Source organism: Cheilinus undulatus, linkage group 16, assembly GCF_018320785.1.
Source record: "Cheilinus undulatus linkage group 16, ASM1832078v1, whole genome shotgun sequence".
In the NCBI taxonomy this organism is placed as follows: Eukaryota; Metazoa; Chordata; class Actinopteri; order Labriformes; family Labridae; genus Cheilinus; species Cheilinus undulatus.
In genome coordinates, this window is record NC_054880.1 from 29,696,795 (window position 1) to 29,709,213 (window position 12,419).

Sequence of the window (12,419 nt, forward strand, 5' to 3'; positions counted from 1 at the left end):
TGCTTGTGTTGTTCTTGCTCTCAAATGTACGTCGCTTTGGAGAAAAGCGTCTGCTAAATGACATTGTAACATTGTAACATTGTATGATCCAAGTAGCAGCCACAGATAGTGAAAAGTGAAATAAATGCAGAAAAACTTAAACCTGCGGGACCTTGAGTGTCAACTTGAGCCTTGTACCGCTGGAAGTATCTTTACAGCCTGGTTTATTTTAATTCAATAGTTATGTGAATTTGTGGCCTTCATTTTGTTATAGTTCAAATGTGTGCTATAGGTAGAGGCATTTTTTGTCTCATTTCCTTAACTGAAGGAACTTTGCAAAGCCTATGGATTGGCCAGATTCCTTGTCTGTCAGCAAGCGGATACATCTTGCAAAGCATTTTAACAGAAAGAGCTAGTGGCTCCAGGTATGGTTTAGTTGAAGTGACTGCAAATCTGTAAAAAATGGCGACTGGGGAAGAGATTAGTGTGGATGCAGCTTAGGCAGCAGTTCTAACAGAAATGGGCAACATTTCTTTATTAAAAGAAGAGTAAAGAACTACTCTGAAAGCTTGTAAAAGATGTTTTTGCTCTTCTTTCAACCGGCTTCAGCAAGAGTTTAACTCACCAACTGGCTCCACTGATAGTGAAGAATCATGTGTCATGTCTGGATTGTTTACTCCCTGGCTGCAGAATATGCTGATTACATATGTTTTGTTGCTCTGACTGGCTCGTAATGAACATTACAGAGAGAGCATACCAGGGCCGCCCCTGGCCAAAGTGAGGCCCTGAGCAGATCCTGATATGGTCCCCCAACACTGCGACACAAAATCACAGTTAAATCATCATAAAATACAAAAATACGTAACATATAAAATACATAAAAATACATTGGCTTTATTTGTTTATACCCACAAGCTCATTTTAAAACAGCTGATCTGCGCGAGGAAGTTGGACAATAAATTCCTGATCAGAACCAGCACGGGAACTTTATGATGTTTTATCATAAATTCACAAACTAAACAATGTTAGAAGTTAATGTTTGACAAGAGAGGGTAAAGAATAACGGGTGACGGACATGCTGACAGTTTCTGAGATGCAAATAGAAGCAAGAGAGAGAAGGGGAGAGCGATCGGGCACTGCGAGCACTTAATTGATCAAGGATGGCACCAATCTCCAAAAAAGATATCTTTAGGGTGAATTTTCTAATGTGCGATGGCCAGGTAGAGTTTATGTTTGGTCAACGTCGTATATAAACTACCTGGACCATATGTATCATGCAAACACCGGACTAATGCTCAGAGAGAAAGAAAGAAGAAAAAAATGCTCAAAATGAGGCCCCCCACAGCGATGAGGCCCTACGTGCTAGGATGGATGTGAAATGTAGCCCATGCCATTAAAGTGTGAAACAGACTATCTGGAGTTTCAGGTTAAAACAGAGTCAAATTGTAATTACTTAATTGCAAATGACTTTTGACTTGTACACTGAGCTGTCTGTTATTATTTTTTAAGTGGGGCATTAAAGAGCAGTGGTTGACTTATTTTACATATTTTACACTGTGGCTGCAGGAAGATGCTGACATGGCTTAACCAAAGTATGTTGAAAGGGACAAAGAAGCATCCACTTAATGCAACTAAAAAACAATTAAAAAATGCACTATAAAGGGACCTTAATTGCTCCACAATTCATGCATTATTGATGACATCCCCACTGACAATATATAATATTCTGGTAATATCAAGTAGCTTGAATGTTACCTTATAGCAAACTTAATGGCATTATTTTGCTTGTGACATTAGCTTAATGGTTAAAGTTATTATCTCTGACATTATCAAAGAGGTGGTAACATCAACTTACAACTTAACATTCAAAGTGGAGGGAGGACAGATCAAAAGGTAAAACACATCCACTTATCTCCATTTGTTATAAAAACAAGGAAAGCTAATGTGAAGGCCTCGGTAGCTTCCAATGCTAGCTATCCAACAAGGTGGATCTAAATATAAATCAACACAGCATTAGCCTATTAGCTATCTGGCGCTTGCATATTAGCTTATCTGTTAGCTGCAACTATAATTGGCTTTAGATAAATTTCAGAAACTTTCACAACATAGCAGATAAGTCGACACATACTTAGACATTATATATACTCACAGACGTCGCTCTATTATGATAAATTTTACAATTTCAATGACATTTAAGAGGTTTTGAGTTATCCTCACACCCTACCCCATGTCTATCTTTAGTGTCTCATTGAGGCTAATGATGTCAAAAAACAAAAAAAAAATCCAATCAATTTAATATAAATAGCCTAAAAGTTTACACACTTTTTGAGTATTTATAATTGTTTTGAATAAAAAGGATCTCTATGCCAAGAGACTTTGTCCAACCAAGTAACATTAATCAAGGAAGGCTCAGCTTGACAAAGGGTCAGTAATATTTAAGGCTTACTTCTGCTTCCCCACTTTACCCGGTGCAAAATGGGCCAATAGTCAGCTGAAGATGGTATTTGCAATACGATGACCTCAATCTTTGAGCTTCAAAACATTTCTTCAGAAACTCATTATGGACTTTAATTAGACTTATCCATGTTATCTGCAACCTGTACCCCAGCATCTAATGACATTTTCCACAGTTAAAGCCCTCATGACTATCTTAATGTAGTCACATAACAGCCTTTAGGTCTGAACCTGATTGCAGTGAATATTCTCCAAAGCACACTGATGTCCACTGGCTATTCCCACTGTGTAATTTTCTCAAATTTATGCTTTACTCACCAAGTGTTGGACCTTGAAAAGTAATCGTTTTCAGGTATTTCAAATAGCTCTGTGTTTGCCAGAATGAAGTAAATGTGGTCATGCGTGGTATAGTTTGATACATATCCATCTATTTTAAATGTGTGGGAAGTTTGCCTCTGAGTCCGATGAGGGCTCTGTACTCTTGCCGGGGACAGTCAAGGATCTTGTCCCTGTTAGGAAGCGTTGGGTGATGAAATCTCTCACTGTGATAATTCTGTCAATGCTTTCAGACATGTGTTCTCTCTGACCTCCTGTCATCACCCGTCTGCCCTCTCTTTTCCACCTAAGCAGGCCCTGCCACACGGAAACACCTTCTCTTTTCTGATGTGTGCTGTTATTTCACATGGAGCCTGAAATGTGTTCGGAAAAAGAAAAAGAGCGAGGAAGAAGTGAGGGCAGTGCTACAAAGGCCTCATTGTTTAAGAAGTCTAATTGTCTTTTCAAGTGTTGCCACAGTGAATCTCCGAGACGGACGGCTCACCTGTTCTTTCCATCTGGGCGCTGTCCTTGGATCTTCACAGCGCTGCAGCTCTGAGCTGGGTGGAGGATATGGAAACAGAAGATTCTGGAAGGTCGCTCCGCTTTCAAAGTATTTCCTAAAGCTCCATTTTAAACCGGTACATGCTGCATTTACTACACTCCAATGTTTGTATAATCCATCAGAAATACTGAATCATAAAAAGTATGACAAACTAGCTGAAAAGTTACAAAACTGTCTTTGTCCCTGTTTAAAGATGCAATCTGGAGAAAGCTTTCTGGGGCCCAGCCACATGGGGGAGCCCATGAGGCCTGGCAACAACATGGTCCATCCTGAATTTCAGCAATAAAAACAATATTTTGTTGTTAAAATTGAAATTTTTAACCAAAAATACTCAAAATTACTAAATGCCCCCCCCTCCCCCCAACATAGATTTTGCACGAGATGCTATAGACACACATTAACACAGTTCAAAGGGGAAGGGGCTGCCCCAGATGGTGAGACCTGGCAACCCACAAGCAACCAGTTTCCATACTTTTTTTGGTCAATACCAGGACTTCCTGTTCCCAACTGTCAGGACTTGACAAGTGAATATTTTGCCACATTGTCTTAAAAAATGTGATAAAACAGCTCAGTGATTGACTAGCTGCCAGTCCAGGGAATAACCAAGCGGCAACCTCTGGTCCTGAAAAATGAAGCAATGTGGAAGTGCAAAAAATTGCAATACAGCGAGTGTCCACTGCTGGCTGCAGAAACTCCAGAAGTTCCTTCTGAACACGTTAAAAAGCCAGTTTTTACACAAGAAATAAACTGGTTTACAGCCTGGTTCAAAAAAATAAACGTGTCTCATTTGCTAATGTCTTCATGTGCTCTCACTGTACGGGGATTGAATTTTTTGTTTTACCGCAATTGTTAAGATTATATTTAGGAAAAACCTCACCTTGAGCACCCATTGGTGTATCTCATTTGATTGACAGATAGCTTAACAGGCAGAAACTAAGTACCTGTCAACCAGAATGCTAGCTAGCTAGCTGACAGGATGCCGAGCTTAGAGGGCGGGCCATTAGGTTGATCCAAAGTTTGGATGAGACCTCGATTTCAATACGAAGCCTGCCACGGATTGGCTTCCAAAGCAGTTTGAGTCTGCCTATTGTAAGCAGACGGCTGACGTCACACAGGGTTTGTCCAATTCTTTCTAGAGTCCATGGGAATAAACCACTCTCACTCAATGACAAGAAAAAATTGTAGAATTGGATGGCCAAATGGAGGGATGGATGGACGGAGGCATGGATGAAAGGATGGATGGATGGATATAAATAGAGCACTTGACCGTGCAAATATCATATTTCACTCTCAACGTTTCGTTAGGTAGCAGGGGATTGAATGCTAGCTTTGACTGTTTGGTTTACATGATTAGTTTGTTTTTCACCTTTCCTACATCATTGTGGAGATGTGTACACTCTTGGCCAGTCCACCAAATTTTGAGAGCTCTGTTTCTGTCTATACTTTTATTAAACCCAGTCAGCAGTCATCACAAATTGAATTTTAGGCACATCTTTTACGTAGAAATTTAGGCTCTGTCCCAAACACCCTTTGTCCCTACTTCTTAGCCCCACCACCATATTTTACATGTTGAAGTCTAGAGAAAGGACGTCTCAGTTCTTTTGGAATAAAGAGACTGGGTGAAGTGTTATGGGTACATGGTCCTTCAAACTGAGATTTTCCACTGGCATACTCCAGAAGGAGTGTTGTTTTTCTCCCAGAATGTCTTGCAAATCATGGACAAGATTTGGGAATTTCAAGAACAAACTGCTATTATAGTTTAATTTTGTTTTAACTCATTTTGTCATATTGTATTATGTTGTTGGTGAGTCTGTTTGCGTAAATGCCAACAATTACTACTGATAACATCTCAGGAATTTTAAGGGTTGTCCCACTTAGTCAGAGAAGATATCACCCCTACCCTTCATAACTCTGTTTCGAGAGGCAAAGGAGTTGGGGGGAAAGTTAGGTATCTGAACCGAGTCATAGTCTCATCTGGTCCCAAGACATTATCAAGACAATGGTAGAAAGCTCCATGTAAGGCCTCAAATCTAAAACTGTTTTACAAACCTTGGGTGTCATTACAACTGTAACATTTAAAACTACAATCAGTGATGTATATGCATCATAATGTCCCTGTACCAAGATGACTTGTCCTAATTTAACATGCAAACTAGTTCTGAGTTGACAAATCCATACAGCTCTTTCTCCAAAGAAAATTAAAGTAAGACACATTCCCTTTAGGAAACTGAACTTTGTTATTTTAGTTTCCTTTTTTCTTATCAAACATATTGACTAAAACTTTCACTGTCTCTCTTCAGTGTTTTTTCCACAGTAAAGTGTTGGATTATTCCCTGTCAAAAAGGTGAAAATGATTACAAATGTGTGAAACAAATTAGCACTTCAGCTCCAGACCTGAAGGGCTCTCATTGTAACATCCTTCAGCAGCAACAAAACCACAGATTAAATTGGACGGAGTTTGAAACTTCTTGGTGCTGAACTCCTTTTCTAATTTGTGAAGCTTTTCAAAGTTTGGCTCTTTCTTTGTCAAAGAGGCCAAGTATGACAGTGTTTAGTGCTGAAAAATCAAGAGAAGGAAGGGCTGTACAGACACGCTTTAAATCATACCAATACCTGGCTTAAAGACCATGGAATCCCTGTGTTTGATCTGCTGGCAAACATGCCTGATCTACATCCAATAGAGAATCTATGGGGTATTGCGAAGACTTAAGACCCAACAACGTAGAAGAGCTAAAGGCCGCTGTCAGAGCAACCTGGGCTTCTATGACCCCTCAGCAGTGCCACAGACTGGTCGCCTCCATGTCATGCCTCATTAATGCAGTCATTCATGCAAAAGGAGCCCCAACCAAGTATTGATATCTGTGCAAGTTTTTACTTTTTAGTAGTCCAGTATTTCTGTGTTAAGAAATTTGTATTGGTTTTAAATAATATTAAAATTTTCTGAGATACTGAATTTTTTTATTTATTTTATTTATTTTTTTGTTAGCTGTAAGCAATAATCATCAAAATTAAAAGAAACAAACACTTGAAATATATCAGTTTGTGTGAAATCAATCTATATAATAGTTTCACTTTTTAAATGGAATTACTGTAAAAAAAAAATCAACTTTTAATGATGCTCTTGATAATTTCAATGATACTACTTATTGAGATGCCCATATATATATATTTATAATAGTCCTTTTGATTTCCTTTGATGCAATTGATGTAAAAAGATTCTGTGTTTATCTCTGTTAAGCAAATTAAATTGCTCTGTCAATGAATGGTGCTCTATTAGCTTTGCCTCACCTTTACAACATTAAAACCAGCTCCTTTGAACACTGGCATTTCAGCTTAAAGCCATCACTCTTTGACTGTTTGGAGTGGCTTCCTGCTGTCTATATTTGTAATCTCTACTCTTCAGACCGCCAAGGAATGTGCCAGTATCAACATGCTTAAATTCCGCTAAAAATTCCAGCTAAATGGCCCATTCACAAACAAATCCAGCCTGTTCTGGCCTGATGTGAGCCTCCCGCTTGGCCCTGGAGCTAATGCAGCAGCACGTTGACTTCCTCAGGTGGCTGGCTACCTTGTTTTGTAACTGTATCCACTTGGCACTTGGTAGTGTGTTTAGTGGTGGTCATGGTGCCATAAAGGAGCTTGTTTCCTGGTGGCACTCTGACTAAGACGGACAATGGAGAAGCCTGGGAACTGAAACACAGTAGGCAGCCACTAGTGGAAACCCAAGACCTGTGATCTGCTCCCAAGTCACTGCCTTGTTTTCATCGTTATAGTACCCTATAATGTAGATGTGCCTTCCCACTAAGAGTACTATATGATCTCGCTGTGGAGGGCAAAAACAGGACACAGCTTTTTCTCTGTGGTTAACTTCAACATGAGTGACTGACAGAATGAAGCTTTATGGAAGAGCAAGCCAGGGTTTAGATATCAGAAAGTGTTTTTTCTTTAGCCAAAAGGAGGGTGAAACATGGTCTTATTTTGGAGGAATTCACAGACAGTATTTTGTCAGTTGTCAGTTGAAAGGCGCTTCATTTCAAGCATGTCTGTTCCATATGTGTTCACTTATTCAGGTCTTACTTCATTTAAAACAATTCAAGTGAATCAGCCCAACACAACAGATAGTCCAAACTCACAGACTGCATTACAGCTAAAGCCCAAATATTTGTTTGAACCATTCATTTAACAAGTTCCCTATTATCTTAATAAAGCATTATGATTTAATAAGGGCTATCATGGTGAGAGGGATGGTCACAATATAATTAAGGTCCAAAATAAATGCATTAATGGTGGTCTTTTTTTGTCCTGTCAGAGGTCTTGTAAACCCTAATTTCTTCCTCTTCTCACAGTGTAAAATAAGTACCCAGCTGTGTCTTTTGAATGTCTCCTTTCACTGCACCTTGAGTTTTTTAAACATTTCCCTTTTTACAATTACCTTTAGCAATTTTCAATACTTTTCTATCCATGGCAAGTTCACTTTATTCTGTGGTTATGCTAATGCCAGAATATTCAGTCTATCATAAATTTGTTATATTTTGTTAAGGTAAAGCAGTTTTTTCTGTCCATACAGGAAGTAAATGATAAAACCTCTAAGCATTATTGTTTATTAACTAGGTTATTACACAGAGGAAACTATTAGTGTAAATGCTGTCATTTATTAGGGATATTTGGGAGTCATTTTGTACATGCAGTCCTGCATATTCCTTGACCGTTCAAGCCCTAAGCTATTTCTAAACAATTTGGTCTCGCCTGGACTTATTGTCTTAAAAAACTTGTAAAACACCAACCCTGACTATTCACAGTCACAGTCATGAATTCTTCAAAAGCTATGGGACTATAAAGACAAAAATAAAAGAACTTAACTGAAATTAAAACTCAAAGTTTTTTTTATGTGCAGTATACAGTAAAAATGACTAAGACTGTTTTATTTTTCTTATTTATTTTTTCACAAACTTGTTCTTCCATCTCTTAGGGACTACAATGTGACAACATAATCATTCTGTGACCAAAAGTATCCCCAAAATATACATATTTACCCTCTTTTTTGTGTTTTGGTTGTATTAGAGCCATTTTTCCGGCCTGCAGTGGCACAGAGGGCCACATCACTGGCTCTCTGTTTCTCTTTCTCTCTATTGAGCTATTCAGGCCGTCTCCACCATGATCTGCCCAGTCAGACATGCACAGTTTGACAAAGCATCACACAGTGATGGAACAGCCTGCCATTGGTTGCCCAGGCCTCATCACAAAGCTTTCTGGGAAAGTAATATGGTGGTTAACATTAGCTGCTAGGAGCAGAAATGGACAAAAAGGGATTTAAAAATGGATTAAAAGAAGCTCTGATTTACTAATGTGGATTTAATCTTTACATACCACAGAGAGTCACCCAAGTTCCAGGTTGGCTAGAAAAGTGTCCATAAGGGCTATGAAGGCATGTAAAGTGTTATTAGAATGGCAGACTGGCTAGCTCAAACAGCAAAAAAAAATAAAAAGCATGTGGCTGTGATTTATGGTTCAAAAGTTATTAAACTTTTCACAACATGTGCCACTTTTTGTTGTATGACAACATCAGTCTCTAAGGGTTAACTTATAACACTATTAAACACTGTTTTAGACAGAATGAGCACTATAAAGCTGTCTCCATCTGTAAGGCTCAGTCCTGTTCCTGACTTTTACACCTTCTCTTTAATTTTGAGTGGTGAAATCTTCACGTACCGTTAAAAGTCATTGGCAAAACCTTTCCTATATGACATGTATCGGGACACCCTACTCCTATGTGCAAAATGTAGAGGTTGGGCTACAAGGTAGAGGCAATGACTACAGGTATTGAGCCTAAGTTGTGATTTCAGACCACATTGGTGTAGCAGTGCGGCGCTCTTTTGAGTATTAAACCTACTGCCATTTTATACAGGCATCCCTTGCAATAATTTCAGATTAACTTCCCCAGAAAAATTCCTGACGTGATTGTTCATACTTGTCCCTCAAAGTAGGCCGTTTTTCTGCAGTTCACTGGTTACTCAGTCTTTACTCATTTATCACCACCTCACTTTTATGTAGGTAACCAAGTAGTTAGTTACTCGTCTGATTCTTACAGATTGTAAAAACAATGTGTAAAGTTCTGTGGGTTGAAAAGACTCAACAATGATCTGACAGTTTAAGTAGTCCTCAGGTGCTCATCATGTGCTCATGCACAGGTGAAGATCATATTCACCTTTGGCTGAATGAACGTGGCTAAGTGGACCTAAGGTGTTTGGATGCTTAAAAGCTTTGAAGTTATTCAGATCCATGTTTAGAGCCAAGTCCCTTATGTTCTTGTAAGCCAGTATTAGGATTTCACAATCTATCCTTTGACATTTTGGAACAATATACACTGATTTAATGATTTAATGACTGCTTGGCTTGAGAAAGATTTTTTTTTTTTTTTTTTGAAGATGTTTGGCAGCAGCTTTCTGATTGATAAGAAACATGTTAATCTGAAGACGTGCTCTGTGATGTTGAGGGATAGCCAAGGGCAGATTTTTGTACGTTTATCAAATCAATCAGAAATGTCAGTAAAATCATCAATACTTCATATTTATTTTCTTGTTGTTAATCGTCTTCCATCTGTTTCTTTTGACTCTGATCACTTAACGTCTTATCCACATAAACAGGGAGTAAAGGTCCATTTGCCAATTTTCCAAGTGTAACTGATACAACTGTTGCTTTCCTGGTTTTTATGCAGACCAAAAGACAGGCAAAAATCATGTGTTGATTGATACAAAGTGTCTGACTTTTTTACAAAAGACACATTGTTAATGCATAGTGTGGATGTGTATACTGAAGTACAGTCCCTTGGCATTTGAATGCCTGAAACACATCAATAAAGGAGCTGGAGGAAAAACACATGCATGCAAGGTGAGAACATGCAAATGTCACAATAAAGGCCCTATCTGTCTGGGATATAACTTCTTGGTGTGAGGTGACATTGCTGACCCCTGCACCAATGCATAGCCCCCCTTCTTTAATATCTGACTTAAGAGCTTATGAAGAAAAAGATCCAGTAATAACTAACTGAAATGAGGCATATCGCCACCTAATGTAGCATGGTCAGACAAACTCTCCCCAATTAATACGTTTTTATTCCTGACTTGTATAACAGGACATGGACAGTAGTCCAGCTAAATTAAGCTATAACCAGAGCTCATATTGACCATGCATGTAAAAATGCTCAGTGAGAATTGATTTGGGACAGTCTTACCCAGGTTTATTGACTATTGCTGCCATTTATTAACAAAAGATGTCTATAACTTGTTGAAGTCTGCAGCCTGTTTACTTAGCAAGCAGAAACTGCCGACATCGGCTGTTTGCAGAGCTAAGTAGAGAACAGCCTCAGCTAAAAACAACGCTGCATTAAATCATAATAGATGCAAAGTTTCACAACAGTCTGTTCTGTGTCGAGCCTGCACAGTGGCACAAATGGCAGGACCTTGGCAGGAAGTAGACTGGAGGGTTAAGTTAGGGTGGCGGCTGGCGCTGCAACTGATTTCGCTGGGTTTGGATGAAAACTGACAGGCTTTTTATAGCGCAGCGGCCGGGCGGGGTCACAGGGTATGTGTGGCTCACAGCATTCACTGTGTGGGAGTGTGGCAGTCGTTCAGATGGAGCTCAAAGACAGACAGTACAGGAGGAAAAGAGACCCTGAGGTGATGGGAAGGAAAGTGTGCCAAGACTGAGATGGAGAATCAACAAAGAAGAGAAATGCCATTTCATGAGGCGTTTGAGTTTAATCTCCTCCAGAGATCTCTTCTCTGTCGTTCTGGAAAGGGGTCAGAAAAGAGGGAGTTCAGCTAATGGATGGAGACGAGCGGACAGGGAACTGCCAAGCAGAGACAAGCCAGGCCCCTCCTCCATCACAGCCTCAGGAAATACCCCGGTCTCAGTCCCAGATCTTCAATCACACAGCTTGTCTCTGTGTTCTTCATGTGTGTATGTGCACATCTCCTTGCGCATGTTTGTTATCTTCAGACAAGTCAAACAGTGAGAGTGATTTACACTGGAGGGAAGTCTGGTCTGCAGTTCTCTGACTGAGTCTGTTTATTCCTGAGCCAATATCAGCGGTATGACAGATGACGGAGAGCTCGGAGGGACAGAGAGCTGAATGGACAAACACAGAGTGTCACTGTGTCATACCACGGATTCCACCCTGCTCAGCAGCTGGATGACCAAAACCACAGCACCGGGTGGGCCCTGTCATCCAGACAAACATTATTGCTGCTTGTTTGCAAAGTGATAAATAGATCAGTTTTTCATCACTAATAAGGTTATTTATATGGCAGAGAACAAACGAGTTAATCATTAATTTTTTTATTCATTGTTTTAGGGGGGTTAGAGTTAGGTACAAAAAATGCACTGATACATTAAAAAGCATATTTACAGCAGGAAGCTCAAGAACACAATTACAAAAATGTGTTTATCAAGGTCGAACCAGGAAGGTGATGGATGTAAAATGTTTCAAGCCATTTCACAAGTTTTATAACCTGAGGAGTTTGTTCAAACACCAGTCTAAACACACGCCATCACAACTAACCATGGACAATCAGCTGAGTAGTAGCATGAACATTCAGCATGTCAGAAGTTTGCTCGTGCTAAACATTTAATATTTTAATCTCTATGGACCTGCATGGACCAGGTATCATCAGATTTTTAAACACACTTTTTACAGAGGAGTGATTTTTTCCCACGTGTTGACACATTTGCTCAGTGTGGAGGTGACTGACAAATTACTTACCTTACCCTCAGCCGGACCCAGACTGGCATTCAGAACATCCTCCACAGTTCCCACACCAGGATGTCAAACAGCATAAAAGGTAGCCTGTTGTTTGTTATGAGAAATACAGGGTGAACCTGAAGAAGATCCAAGCATACCAAGCTGAAATGGTGAAAGAGCTGAAGTCACCGTCTACCTTAAAGGACTCTGAGGTACTTTTGTCACTGAATGGATTTTTCCTGTTGCTTGTGTACCAGGAGGCTTCATTTCCAATTTTGCACTAATGGTGCATTTATGCATTCAGATTCCAAGTAACTGCTCTACACTAAAACTACCAATTTTTTTCCAATCAAATGCAAATTAATA